The 14,910-nt window shown below is 35.8% G+C and overlaps 1 long non-coding RNA gene across 1 annotated transcript in view; it reads left to right on the top strand.

Moving 5' to 3' along the window:
• LOC311444191 overlaps positions 1 to 9,339 on the top strand; it is a 433,978-nt gene extending 424,639 nt beyond the window's left edge. The window contains exon 7 of the long non-coding RNA XR_014697698.1: positions 9,131 to 9,339. This is a non-coding gene — a long non-coding RNA (uncharacterized lncRNA). The remainder of the gene's footprint in view (positions 1 to 9,130) is intronic.
• The last annotated feature ends 5,571 nt before the right edge of the window (positions 9,340 to 14,910 follow it).

Below are 14,910 nucleotides of genomic sequence, written 5' to 3'. Positions count from 1 at the left end.
ACAGCAACAGCTCTATGCAGACAGAAGGTTTTTTTCAGGGAAGACAGAAGCCTCTTCAAAGTAATGACTTTGAATCCTTGGTTCTAGTGAAATCCCAATTAGGAGTGCACTGATCTCCTTACTACAGCTAGGACTTCAACCAACCACCATGAGTCACTGTAAAATTCTGTACTTGGTAGACAAGTAATTTAATCAATAAATCCTCTAGAGATTTTTGCTGTTGTTTTGTGTCAGTTTAAGTTAATATGCACAATAACATTGCTGATCAGGGGGTCCTGCAACTCCTCCTACGTTATCTGTACATTTCTGCTCTTAGAGAACTGGTTCAAGCATGCATGTAGCTACATGATAAACCAGGCCGAGGAAATGATCCATCTGAAAACCGACTCAGAACAATGGCAACAACAACAACAAAACTATCAAAGGTTACAATGAGGAGGATGCCTACTTCTGCCAGTAGAGGTAAGGAATTAGGCTGGAGAGGGAAATAAGTGGTGCCACATCATAGCTTCAGCAGACTGGAAGATCACAGTGCTGTTCCTTACCTTATACCATTTCTTCCACATTTTACTTCTTTTTACTTCATGATCTAACAGGTGCCTCTTCCAGAGTTTCTGTCTGTAGAAATGACAATTAAGGACAATTAAGAAAATGTGTAAGAAAATAATCAAACTGTGAGCTTGTATTTCATAACAATTCACTGTTCTTAGAGCTGTACATTCTTTAGAATCTCTTCTTGATGAGATACAATGTTAGAACACACAGCAAAATAAAGAAAAGATTTATTTTCTTGTAAAAATGCTCAAGCTAAAACTAGGACCTTACAAAAGTCTTAGAAAAATCCTGCAAGGCACTGAAAAATCTTCTGAGCAGTCTGATTCTAAGGTCATGCACCCAGCATGCTAGAAGACTTTGGTTCAGTCTCTCTTCTAAATTAGGCAACACAGAAAGCTGGACCTGCACTTTCTACAAGCTAGGTAACTGCCCTAAACATTGTTCTCCCAGCTGCCTGGGGAAAGGATGGGCCTCGCTGTTTCGTGCATTGTTCTCCACTAGAAAACTTTTGGTGAAACTCGTACATCACCACAAGAGCTTTTCAGTTTAAATGAATCTTTGCTTTCTGATTAATCTTTTCTTTTCTTTCCACTAAGTCAGGGAGATAAAAAGAGATACCACCGTGTTCTGAAAAACATGAGATGTTTATTGTTCAGGCTTGACAAAGTCTGGTTTGGATGGGAGGTGGAAAAAAATGAACAACTGAAGTGTTTTCACATTTCACAAGGAAAAAGGAGTTTATTCCCCAAACCAGCCGCATCCTCTGTTATATTTTGGTGGACCCAAGAAAAAATAATAATAAAGGAAATGGAGGGGACAGATGAGAACTGTTCTTATTCTGGTTTTGAAGCAGAGATAGGAAGCTTATGAGGGACTTGCAAGATGCAATGTTTCTACCCATACTACTACACATGGATCAGCTTAGTGATGAAACATGGCCTGTATGACAGAAAATAACATAGCTTCAGATAGCCAGGGCTTGTGCAAGAAAATGGAAGAAGAGATTGAAGAGGAATTGTGAAGTATATAGAGAAAAAAAGGTGGATGAAACTCAAGGCTAGTAACAGAGGTTCCATCACAGCCGTTCCATATATCCCTCACAGGAGTCACAGGCAATGAGCTTGCATGGGAAAGACTGACAGTATTGCACTAAAGCCTTGGATGATTTGAGGCTTGCCATGTTTGATGGCTGGTAAACCTTTTGACTAATGCCTCCTCCAACAGTGTTTGATGAGACTCTTGGGAGGGCTATCTTCTCTAGGTCCTGGGTTCTTGTAAGTCCATGGTGCAATCTACCTCATGGGTGCTTCTCCTGAATGGTCAAATCAAGGATAACATCACATTTGCCATTCTGAGGAAATGTGTAATGGTTCCCTGAGGCTCTCAGATTACCTATCTTGAAGGCTAAAATGTATCTGCAGTCTGACAGTTATTACTGGAGGAGTGACAGACAGCGAGGGATCATACAGTTTAATTTCAGTTGAATTTTGGAGGAATATAGAAAAAAAAAAAACCACACACACAAAAAAACAAGAATAACACAAGCAGAAGTAGTAGCAGGAACTGTTACTATGTGGCACTTAGAAATGACCCTTCATATCAACAGTCTGACTAATGCATGACTCAAATTAAAAATAATTGTTTAGATAAAAACAAGTTGCATGGAACTTCACACATGTATACAATTTTTTCTGTACAAACTAGAAGCCATTTATTTCATTAAACCTTATAAATTATTGACCTTTGACCAAAAAGTGGATATAACACATTACCCAGTGGTATACTTCAACCACTATTTTATAGCTGTGACCAAATTTAGATCTTGTTTATAGATTTGCTCTTCTACTAACATATCTTAATATTACAATCAATTCCTCAGAAAAGGCAGTTCAGAGACTTCTGCAAACACCAAGCTGAATTAAATCTTAGTAGTTCTAACCTCAGAGCTTAATTGATTACAGTGAAGATTAAAGCAGACATATTTCAACTCCAAGATTTATTGGTTACTATACCAGAGATAGGTTTCTATCACACTAGGGTCAATAAAGACTTTATATGCTTGCAAATAGCAAGGAAATACAATATAATTGCACTTCAGAGTTAGAGGAATATCAACAAGAAAGAACTGTGAATATGTGTAGCTAGCAAAAAAGGTGTTACAGGTTTAAAAATTGAAAAATGAATTGAAAGCACTACAGAAAAATGATTCTATATCTATAAATTGCTTCTGATTTAGAGCAAGCATGATGCACACAAATGGGTGAGATATAGTATCTCATAACAGAACTTAAATTACTTTGTTGTTGAGTTACTGATTAAAATACCATTCCATTTAAATATTAAACAATATAATAACTTGGTACATTATAAATAATAAGGATGACTTTTAGAAACCAGAGAAATATTTAGAGGCTTTATGCTACCTGACCCTTACCGCAATGCATTAGCAACCAAGAAGTAACCTTAATCAGCTCAGCAAATGCTTTCAGGAAAAGCCTGCCTGAAAGGAGTTTTGCAGAAGCAGATGATTAAGTTATTTCTTTGCCAGTCTTTCAGTGGCTAACAGTGGCTTCATCTGCTTCTTGGACCTTTGCAGAAAGTGAATGTTTGAGAAACATTTCTACATACAATTTGAGAATTATCTGTGTTTTGAATATATCAGTGTTCACGTACAATAAGTGCTGCCAACAGGGCTACATTGGCCATTTCCCAATGAGGATATCCCCTACAGAAGATAAAAAATACTTAAGTGCCCATCTGGTTGAAAACAAACTGGGATGACAAGCTGGATGAAATTTAAGGATGTCACATTGTCTGAAATCACACAAGATTAAAATATATGAAAAAAAAAAAAAGCTATAGAAATGAGTATTTTAAAGTAAATGCAGGACTGATACAAGACTGATACAATTGCAGTAAAAAGACCCCAGGAGAAAATGGTTCCCAAAGAAAGCAGCCACAGCTAGTCCCTAATAGTGAAGAACAGTCACATCCAGGACAGGAACATTCTGTCCAAAGAATATCTAATGATGAGAGAACTGGCTCAGAAAGTTGTATGCAAGTCTGTTTATAGTGTTTCACCCATCTTCCTATTTCACAGAATCACAGAATTTCTAGGTTGGAAGAGACCTCAAGATCATCGAGTCCAACCTCTGACCTAACACTAACAGTCCCCACTAAACCATATCCCTAAGCTCTACATCTAAACGTCTTTTGAAGACTTCCAGGGATGGTGACTCCACCACTTCCCTGGGCAGCCTGTTCCAATGCCTCACAACCCTTTCTGTAAAGAAGTTCTTCCTAACATCCAACCTAAAACTCCCCTGGCTCAACTTAAGCCCATTCCCCCTCGTCCTGTCACCAGGCACGTGGGAGAACAGACCAACCCCCACCTCGCTACAGCCTCCCTTGAGGTACCTATAGAGAGCGATAAGGTCGCCCCTGAGCCTCCTCTTCTCCAGGCTGAACAAGCCCAGCTCCCTCAGCCGCTCCTCGTAGGACTTGTTCTCCAGGCCCCTCACCAGCTTCGTTGCCCTTCTCTGCAGCCGCTCAAGCACCTCGATGTCCTTCTTGTAGCGAGGGGCCCAATTTTTCTTGAATTAATTAACATAAAAAACAGTCTTTTTTTTTTTTAATTTTTATTTTATTTTATTTTTAGCCAAATACAGTGTGACAAACCTGTCAGGTCTCACAGAAAGTAATGAGATTAGGAGCAACTACTATGTAGACTTCTCTGAGATCATCACTGGCAGCTATTTTTACCTTTGTCAGAGATTTAAATTCCAATGCATGATATATAATTTAAAATTCTTAAAACTCATACATTTTTTTTCCTGTGTTTTTGTTTGGTTTAGAGACTTGCTTTAAGCATATGAAACCTCCTTTTACTGTTGTGCTGTTAAAACTGTTCTTTCATAGCTATTGCCTACCTGTAGTGCGAAAACAAAGGTTAGCAACACTGATTACAGCTTTTTTAGTCACAGGATTCCAATAATAAAAAATGACAGTCCCTGTCCAAAGGCATTATAAATTGAGTGAATGATTACAATCTAAATATAAACCAGGGCATTCTTGATAATTGCTAATGTTTTCTAAATTAGATTCACACAAGCATATACTTTGTAGGTAGTGTTGAACTCTCTCATAGGAGTGTATCCACCAGAAAACAGAACAGCTCAGAAGATGTGAATGATTCACATGCATCATCAGGAACAACAACAAGATCCCAATGCATTTAGTCATATTTCACTGCCTCCTACATAATTAATTTAATTTATTTGCTATACTCTCAATCCACTTCCCTATTAGTTCCAAAAGAACTGAGGCTTGAAAGTCATTGCTGTATGCTATCTAGTGGTAGATCTGGGTTCCGATGGATTAAGGAATACGTCATGACAGTAAAATATGCAGAGACATGATGTGGTGGGAATTGTTTCAGCTAGCTGTGACCACCCACCTTTTTGCACCAGTTATTCTGGCTCCCTCTTTAGTCAATGAGTCTCTCTGAGGAGAGGAAGAAATGCCCTCTGGCATTGATTGTGTGTTGGTTTTGGATCCTTTAAGTCCCTCTAATTCCCTTTGGCTGAGCATGCTGAATGAAAGGCACACTAGGCACAGAGCCTCTAGTAAAATTTAGGACATTGTAGTCTGGGTCCAAAGGCTTTCATTTACTAGAATCAACCTTATAGACCAGAAATAGTTTTGGAATGGAACGCAAGCAAATTTCATTTTATTTTAGTAATTTTAGTTGCTAATAATACCACAAGTTCAGTTAATTATCAAATATTGCAGTGGGACAACCAAGACTGGGCCTTTGTCAATCTGAATGTGTTATTGCCAAACGAGTAACAACGCCCACTGCCTGATTTATTTTTCTAGTAATAAACTACATTAAATTACTTCACCATGCACCTTAACTTTAAAAACTGTTACAAACTGCATGGTGGCACAGTAAATATGCTTATTTAAATCACAAGTGACACTAAGCAGGGAGGGGTTGCAAGCATATTGGAGGACAGGTTAACAATTCAAAATGATTTTGACGCATTGAGAAAATACTCCATGAAAAAAAAAAAAAATAAGATGCCATTCAAAAAAGACAGACGTTTGACCCTTGGGCAGGAAAACCAAACTACGAACATACTGGATAAGGAGCAATTCACTACACAACAGTCATACTGAAAGGAACCTATGAACTGTAATGTTTCAAAGACTGAAATAATAATTCCAAGCTACTAAAAAAAAATAAAATAAAAAAATGATAAGGTTAAAAGAAGATGCCTAAGTCAGAATATTTTCTATTGCATGTGGGACAAAGTCCTCCCACTTCACAGGCTGAGACCACAGTATCAGCTGTTGTTCATTTTGAGAACTATACTTAGGAAAGGTAAGGATAATGGTATGTAATGGTATGAAGTGTAATTGTCTTATTCCTCAGGATGTATATTTCTTTTAATTCAAAGATGTCCAGATTTTTTTTTTCCTACAAAATGCCATTGCTAACTATATTTCTGAATATTAGAAAAAAATCACCTTCTGAATTATTGTTTCATATTTAATACAAAAGTGGTCAGAAATTAATCTTCTGTCACATCATCCTGGAATTTATTATTGTTTTTAATCAAACTTGAAATAACTGTTACTGCTATATCCATTCTATGCATAAAATAACATTAAAAATGCATGTGAAAATAGTGGAATACTTCATTTCAATTACTGACCTGAAAGGAAATTTTTAATTTCATCCAGACATTAGCTGAGCTGGCCTATCTGAGTCACTTTGTTGTCCAGAGGGAACCACAAAACCATGTCCCTCTTTGGCCAGCTTTCAGTTCCCATTACTTATTGTTGGCTCAAACAGACAAAAGCTAAGGTCGATCAGAAATAAATTATTTCCTGACAGTGAATTTTACTGACATAGATTTTTCTTTTGCAGAAACTCTGAAGTTAGAAGAAAACCAGTTTAGTGCTGAGAAAGCATATGAAATGAAAACACAGATCTTCGGATTTTTCTCTTTGAGGAAAAAAAAATCTTTCATCATGACTAATGTTACTTATCATCTTCCAGAGCTAGAGGTCTATCTTTAAATCCTCATGCACGCAGACTCGCCCACATGAAGCTTAGATAAACCAACAATGCTAGAGAATCTTTTTTTTTTTTTTTTTTCAAAAAGATCCTATTCTGTATCATCTCTTCATCACCCTGCTGACTCATTAAAACAGAAAAGGTCACGCTATGATTTTGATTCTGAATGTAACAACAGCTTTTGGGGACTTCCAATTCTTTTCCAATAAGATTCAGATTTTGCAGCTTGAGTGTGAAGGAGAGCTCTACCACTGACTTTCAAAGGTACATTTGCAGATCAGCTTATTATAATTTGCACTGCATTATTAATGCTGAGATGACTGATTAATTCAAAACGTGTGTGCTGGTTCTATCAGAGCATACTGTGCTCTACAGAGCAAATGAAATCGGAGCAGATTGAGAGGGGCAGAACTTGAACAACTTCTTTGCTGACCCCTGCAGGCACAAGCTGATTCTGTCAATTTTTACTTTTGACTACATCTGTTTTGTACACTTTTTGCACAACACAGAGCTCAGGAGGAAATTAAATATGGCCTAAATCTACATTTTAATACAATTCTAATGCACTGCACTATTCCTAGTAATAATCTCCCCCCCCCCACAGAAAGAACTGATGCATGTTATCAAGCATGAATATATTTAATGATTTGAAATGAAATGAGTTCATTAGAATATTCGTTCACCTCAAAATAGTATTAAGCCAGAGGAACAGAGAGGAAATCATTTTGCCAGGTTTTTCAAACAGAATAATAGAAATTTAGGCATCTGATGTAAATTCTGATATTCACATTTCGCTTTTCAAAAATTAAAGAAATGTTTATTTTTCTTTACATTTTGATGAATCCACCCTTTTAGGGTGTATCTATATCATTTGTACTTACCATAATGAAGATTTATGTTTCCCAAACTTTATGCTGGCTGGGCTTCTTCCCTGGCATCCTCTTCCTGCACTGTTTGCCACTTCTTCCAGCCCTTCTGGGCTGCCTCCCAGCTTCCCCATACCTGGGGGACTTGCTGCTGCTCTCTCCCTCCAACTCTAGAGCCACCCCACTTATTTGCTTCTTTAAATTCATGCCCCTATTTCTGCAGGGAGCAGAGACAATAGTGCTTAATTTTTCTTAGGTATAGTAATAGGCAAAAACAGACATTTGCTTTTGTCTCCATATTGATATATCCAGATATATTTTCCAGATATATCTCCATATATTTCTTCCAAGACTCCTACTGTTCCTTTCTCTACCTTCACATTGCATTTCCTTCCTACTCCTCCCGTCCATTGTGTTTAACTCTGGTTCAGCTCATCACACCTGCCTCTCACCTTACCTTGGGACAGCGCACCTGACCAAGCCCACTGCTGGACTGCTGAGCCCACTCTGTCCCAGTGCACTCTGCACAGTTACCACTACTTAACACCCCCCCCGCCCCAGCAAGCATCTACATCCACTGGGGAGAGCTCAGTAATCATCATCCTTCGATGATATTACTGTGAGGCCATCATCCTCTGCTGCATCTATTTTATGCAAATTGCAAGTAGATGGATCAAAGTAAACAACTGAACATTTGACAACTTTTTTTGAGTTGTAAAAGATCAAGAGAGCTTTTTAATGGAAACTCCTACCCATAATTTAGAGTGGCAGCTAAAAACCAACCAACAAAACCAACAAAAAATATCTGACATACTCAGCTTGTTTTGGAAACCAGATATACAGTTTTACCAGAGGGAAGAACCAGTGTGAATTTCTAATGATATATATTTCCTCTGGGAAAATACATAAAGCAATGTTATTTTTACAACAGGAGGTATGAAATCTTAGAGAATGAAAAAAAACTTTTTTTTTTTTTTTTTTTTTTTACTGTAAGAATCTATATATTGAAACTGTTTACATCATGAAACTTGGTACCTTTCTGAAGCAGATGAGTAATAAAAGACAAGTGACTGTGATTCCTTTCTCCTTAAGTGATCACAGAACATTTCTTCAATGTACACAGACCTCTGAGAAGTTGGATTTGAAGAGCATTAGTGCCATACAAACAAGAACACATTATTAAGACAAGTGTGCATGACATAAATGGGCAATGGCCTCATTAGCTTCTTGAAACTTGGACTGTTATTTCTCAGACACTTACTCTTTCAATATAAATCACAATTCAGATTAAATCACAACACAAGATAACAAGAGTTTAGTATAATTATTGGTACTATCTGTATGTCAGCAAAGTCTGGGTTGCTACTCCATATGAACTAAATTTATTGGGGAAAAAAGTCCATGTAACTATCTAAACACAGTATGTCACTGAAAAACAAATGTTATCTTGAAGTACAACTGAAATAGATGATGGATACAAATACTAGCCACTGGACAAAAATATTGTAGCTTTAAGTAATTTTAGAATCAGTTTTTCCTGTAACAACAAAAGAAGATTAAAATATTTTTTAAAAATTAAGCTGTGATTACATCTTAGAAAAATGAAGTTTTCATGTTTCCGCAGGTATACCTCCATGTGGGAGAGGAGGACCAGTCAGATCTCAGCTTTCAGTTGGCATTTTCCTCCTGATTATTCTACTTCCTTCCTTTGACATTGCATTGGACTAGACACCACATTCAAGGCAAATATAAAATTACAGCAAAAGAAAACTTCAGTGACTATATTTAGATCCATCCTCACATGAATAAAAATGAGAATTCACTGCTCACAAATCAATCAGTGCCTGAGTCTCTTTGACTGAAGGCAAGATTTCTTGATGTAAGCAAAGGTGAATAAATTTATGGGCTACCTGTAAATCCAAAAGGTATTCATACTGAATTAAAGCTATGAAAAGAAAAATTACTTCTGAAACTAGGAAATATTTTAATGTGTTCTGTTAAACAAGGACAAGCACACCCATGAAAGCAGTGTTAAGTTACACTTTTTTAACTGGGTGGGCAAACTAATTCTAAGCATCCTTTAGTGCTTAATTTTGCCTTGGCTATAATACAGAAATGGTATTTTGCTTCCCATTGTTTCTATAATTCTAAGATGAACTTAAAAATTACTCAACTTTCACCACTCTTGTCTCAATTAGCACTTTTCTATCATGCAACTTACAGCTCATTTTTTAACATCAGATACTAAAACTGAATACATCACATACTACATTCTCATTCCTTGGTGTTTCATGTGAGTTTTTCTTTGTCAAATCTGTCTTTTTGTCAAGTACTTTTTACAGAAAATACCTGCTCCGAGTTTTCCAATGTGAAACAACTTGTAGGCATGCAACAGACAGCAGGAAAATACACACACAGCTGAAAGTACTTTTTAGAACCATTAGATACCTAATGGCATCCTTATGAGCTTAAAACCAGAAAAACAGAACTCATATGTCTTCTCCAAACTTTATAGTGGCATCTAAAAAAGTGTAATTTCCTTCTTCAGAAATGTCTTTATTTTTCCAAGCAGTATTGCACTTTCCAGATCTATTAGCTACTGGACATGGAAAAATAAATAAATACATAAATTTAAAGTAAGGTGAACACTGTAAATTTTCACTAAGTAATTACACTTGTACATCCTCCTTCTCTGTCATTACTGCCACGGGTCTTAGTCCTGGTTTATGGCAACGAACTGAAAACATCCCCTTAAAGGACCATGGCTTGATCTACAAGGACAAATTAAAAAAAAATGCTTTCAGAAATTCAGTTTAGTGTGTTCTCTGGGAATATTTCTATTGTCATTTCTATTGTCTTATCTTTTTATATGTGCATTTCTCTAATTGTTCAATTTTAACATCCTCTCTAAGCGTATCAGTCATTATTGTATAGCTCTTCACCTTATGAGAAAAGAACAAATTCCCAGTCAAGTAGACTCTTACAAAAACAGACAAAAGAAGAAAAAAAAAAAAAAAAAAGGAAAAAAAAGGAAAATTACAAGATAGTAAGACAATGCTAGATAAAATAACACAGTTCTGTGAGAACAAACTATATATATTCTTTGCCCTTGTAAATAGCTGGAATCTCCTTAGGATATTTCCCTTTGTGCCTATTCACTCATACAGATGTAACAAAACAAACATTTTATTTTGTTAAACATTTTATTATTATTATTATTATTATTATTATTATTATTATTAAAATCTAACTCTGTATTTAAAGAAGTTGGGAAAAGAGGTGGAGAGAATAACTTATCACTGTTCATTTTCCTGCAGGGCAGGTAAAGAACAACCTGTTTTTCTGTAGATTACAGTCACCAAAAGTTACGTACGTCAGAAGTAGTAAATACATTGAGGTTCCCTGTCTATATTTACATCAAAATTACTAGTTATCTCAGACTATTTTTCATTATTTCTGATATTGCTATTTCAGTATGTTGTTCTTCTGTTCACTAATTAGAACACTATTAGAATTTGACTGCTTTTATTATTACTATTATTTTTTTAAATAACTCTAAAATCTCATTGACTTTGATGAAAGCAGGAGTAAGTCAATGAGGGATTCAGAAAATCCTCACGTCTATCTCAAGAGCTATTCATCACTGGACAGAACTGGTGCAATTTGATGTCATGTTCTGACTAAATTTAGAATTATGCACAACAAATGAGAAAAGGGAAAAAATAATTTAATTCATGAATTTACAGAATATTAAAGAATTAAATACCCTTAAAAAACAACATCCCAGTGCTATAAATCTCCATCCCACAAAAATTAAAAAGGAAATTAATGAGAACAATATGCAACTACTCAGGCAAGTGTACCCAAAACAGGAGTATGCATGCATATATATCTGAGTAAATCCTCAAACTGAAGACTTTCTGTTATAAACACACCTAGAAAGTGTTGTTGTGAACAAAATTTCAGTTCAGGAAAGCAGTGGATCAATCATACTGTGCCAATCAGAATGGTGATCTTTGACAAAAATATAGGAAGTTCAGAAACCATCAAAGTTTACAATTCAATTTAATTATCTTGCCATAATGTAAGGTATGGTATTTAAGGTATTATTAAATAATTTCATGAAAAATGTTTTAATTGTCCCAGTAAGTTCTGATGGTTTAATTAAAGCTTAGATTGAGAATAGTAATATATCTCAATGCTTATAGTCAACAAGTTGGAGATAGTGATGCACCAAGTGAAATGCTTCTCTAGGCCTTGTCAATAACTTCAGGACACTGTATGTGTTAAATCAGGCAGGCTAGAGGAGATGATGGAAGAGGTGTTACAAGCACTTGTTCACTGACTAAAGCAGCTTTTCTGGCTTTAAACAACCTGATCCAATATACAGAAAACTTTCCTACTGTGACTGAACCAGAACTTTAAACCTACCCTCAAGCATTCAGAATCAGAGGTAACATAAAAAATGCTTTTACCGTAACCGAGGAAAAGAGCATCAAAACTGCAGACCTCTGCCAAAGAAAGCAAACAAATGGAACTCCCAGATCAGAATTATGCTCGATGAAATCTCACATTAATGCTTAATCTGTTAAGGCATAGGTTATCTTTTAGGCAAGTAAGCTATTTTTTTTCTGAACTGCAATTTCCCCATGTATAAAATGGGATAGCAATGTTTGCTTACTTGCAGTGGTTGTGGGAATTTGAACCCTGCACAGATCCATATTTTGCAGATACTAACAAACATCTATTTGCATGGCATTGGATGGGGAAGGTATCATCAATCATGAAGAAAAATAATCATAAAGAAGAGATCAACAAGTTCTCTGAATTGTTTTGATAAAGGTTATTAATGATAAAAGCCAATATGAGACCAGTCTTCTTACACTTCCTTTGGCTTTGGGTGTCTTGCTGACCTGCCTAAACAAGAGGCCTCATCACCCTCATCTCCATCTGTATATAGCCTTTTGGGAGGGAGCAATGCTCCAGATTGCATTCAGGGTCCTGCTTGGCATGAATCACCCTCTGCAGATGTTTCTGATCTGCACACACAGCCTAACGACAGCACTTCAGGTGCTTCAGTTGGAAACTACGTTAGGTAGGAAGAATTCAGGCAATAAATCCAGAATTTATGGTAGTTATCCCAATGTAAGGACCAATTTTGTAATCTCCAAAACATTCGCTTCATTCCTAGTAGTACTGATACTTATTTTGCTGTACAGATGTTCTTGCACTAACATTGCATTACAACCATACACGTTGTGTGTGACAAACCATGCATTGAAAACTCCAGCTTAAGGATGGTTTTTACCCCAGTTTTATCCATGCTGCATGTATATCTCCTAAAGCACGTATATTTGTTCAGATCCATTGTGCATATAACCTAGGCATATAACATGGATAGTTTTAGTCTGTTTAATAATTTAAAGTAAAGCATGTTTTGAGGACTTGTAGAATTGCCTTAACACTACTGTGCTAGGATATGTGTAACAAAGGTTAGAATTTTCTTTATTATCCAGAATGCCCCTAAGCATGGGCCATTAGAGAAATTCTTATGACAGGTTAAGAGTGTTTTCCTGCAAAAGCCCATTACTTCAGGCTACAATTATAACCTATTTAACAGTAATAAGTCAGGGTCACAAGCATTTCCATCTCTTTGTAATTATACTTTAGGAAATGGGTGAGAAGAAATACAAGAAGTGTCACTGATGATATGAAACACCAGAAAGAAAAACATAGATGTAGCTGCTCTAATAGGCATATCATTGGTTGCTAAAAGGAGGATGCCTTTACTATTATAAAACCTTCTTCTGAAGACAGAGATGGAAGGAATAAAAATATTTCAATGGACATTTTAGCAAAACTACTAAAAATAGCTTTCAATTGTTTTCCCCATCTTCAAGCACTTGTTTTGTTCTTCACTGACCTCTCCAGTTTCTTGTTTTTTATTACCTGGCTATTCCAAAAAGAAAGACTTCCTCTTTCTAAACTTGTTAAAAGAAAATAAATTTTGTTTCATCAACTTGTTCCCTTCTTTCCAAAAAGTACATTGGTATAGAGGAGATCACATATTTGCCATGCAGTGGAGGCCAGTTAAATCCACTGACCCATTGATTTTTCAGCTATTAGGTAACTGTAAAACCTCTGGGTTCTTAACAACACACAGAAGGAGAAAGGAGTTCTAATCACAGTTTCCTCCAGTGAGATGTCATACTTGGAAATAAATATGATTTGAAGGAATACTAGAAGGAAAAAAGAAAAAATGACACTTCAATCTTTTCTCTTCCTTTCTACTATTGTTCAGGTAATCAGGTAATCACAACATTCCCCAAGGGCAGTTCATCAACTCTCCCAACTTCTACAGGTTCCTGCAACAGCTTTAAAAAAGAGGCAACCTTTTTTTTTTTTTTTTTTTTTTTTTTTTTTTTTGAGAGAGAGAGAAAGAGAGCAAAAGAGAGAAAGGTTTATGAAGCTACAAAATGGCAGGAGAAACAAAAGCAGTTGTAGCATTTGAAACTATTTTTACCTTTCTTAACTGACTAGAGATCAAGTTGCCCTTGGGCCACCAACCTGGACTCACTTAAAGTTTTCTTAAGGCAATTACTATTTCCTTTCTGTATCAATAGTGCTGATGCAATACATATGTGAGTTCCCTTACATAGCACTGCACCTATGTGTGATTAGTACCTTTGATTAGTACTCTAATCTAAAATTCCTAAATAATAAAATCTTGGCCTCACCAATATTATTATTGGATTTGCCACCAATTTTTGAGTCCAGAAGTGTTGCAATAATACCGAATATAGGATTTATGGTGTTTTAAAGATACCTGCAAGCCAGTGATTTCCATAATGACAGTATGAGCAAAGTTGTAAATATAGCATATATTTAAATAGTACTCGCACAGTTTCTGACTCCATAAGCATTTTAGCAGACAGGAGAATCAGGCTATTTTTTTTAGTTTACCATATATGATTAATTGTGCTCTGAATATATGATGATTATTCATCATAACTTTATCACTCCTTTCACAACTAACTGATTTAATTACATATTCTGTTTTTATCCTTTATTTCTTTTTTTCTTACTTTTAAATTAAATATATATGTATATTTTAAACCCATTAATCTAAAATCATCACACAGCTATTAATTATTTATTTAACAGGATTAATTTAAATAATATGTAATATGCCAGAATGCAGATTAGATGATGCAAATATCTCTGTGTTTCTTACATCCTACAAAATACACAACAGCTACTTTATATCAAAGCAGGCTTCCCTGCACTGTAATTCAAATTACGTTGCACATAGCATCCATGCATGATGATATAGTAGAATAGAATTAGAATTCATCACAAGGAAGCCATTTAGAGTTTATCATTTACCACTATAATTTTTTTTTC

Source organism: Aythya ferina, assembly GCF_964211825.1.
Source record: "Aythya ferina genome assembly, chromosome: 13".
NCBI classification, from domain to species: Eukaryota; Metazoa; Chordata; class Aves; order Anseriformes; family Anatidae; genus Aythya; species Aythya ferina.
The sequence above is the reverse complement of the archived record's forward strand: the minus strand, read 5'-3'. Positions and strand labels throughout refer to the sequence as shown.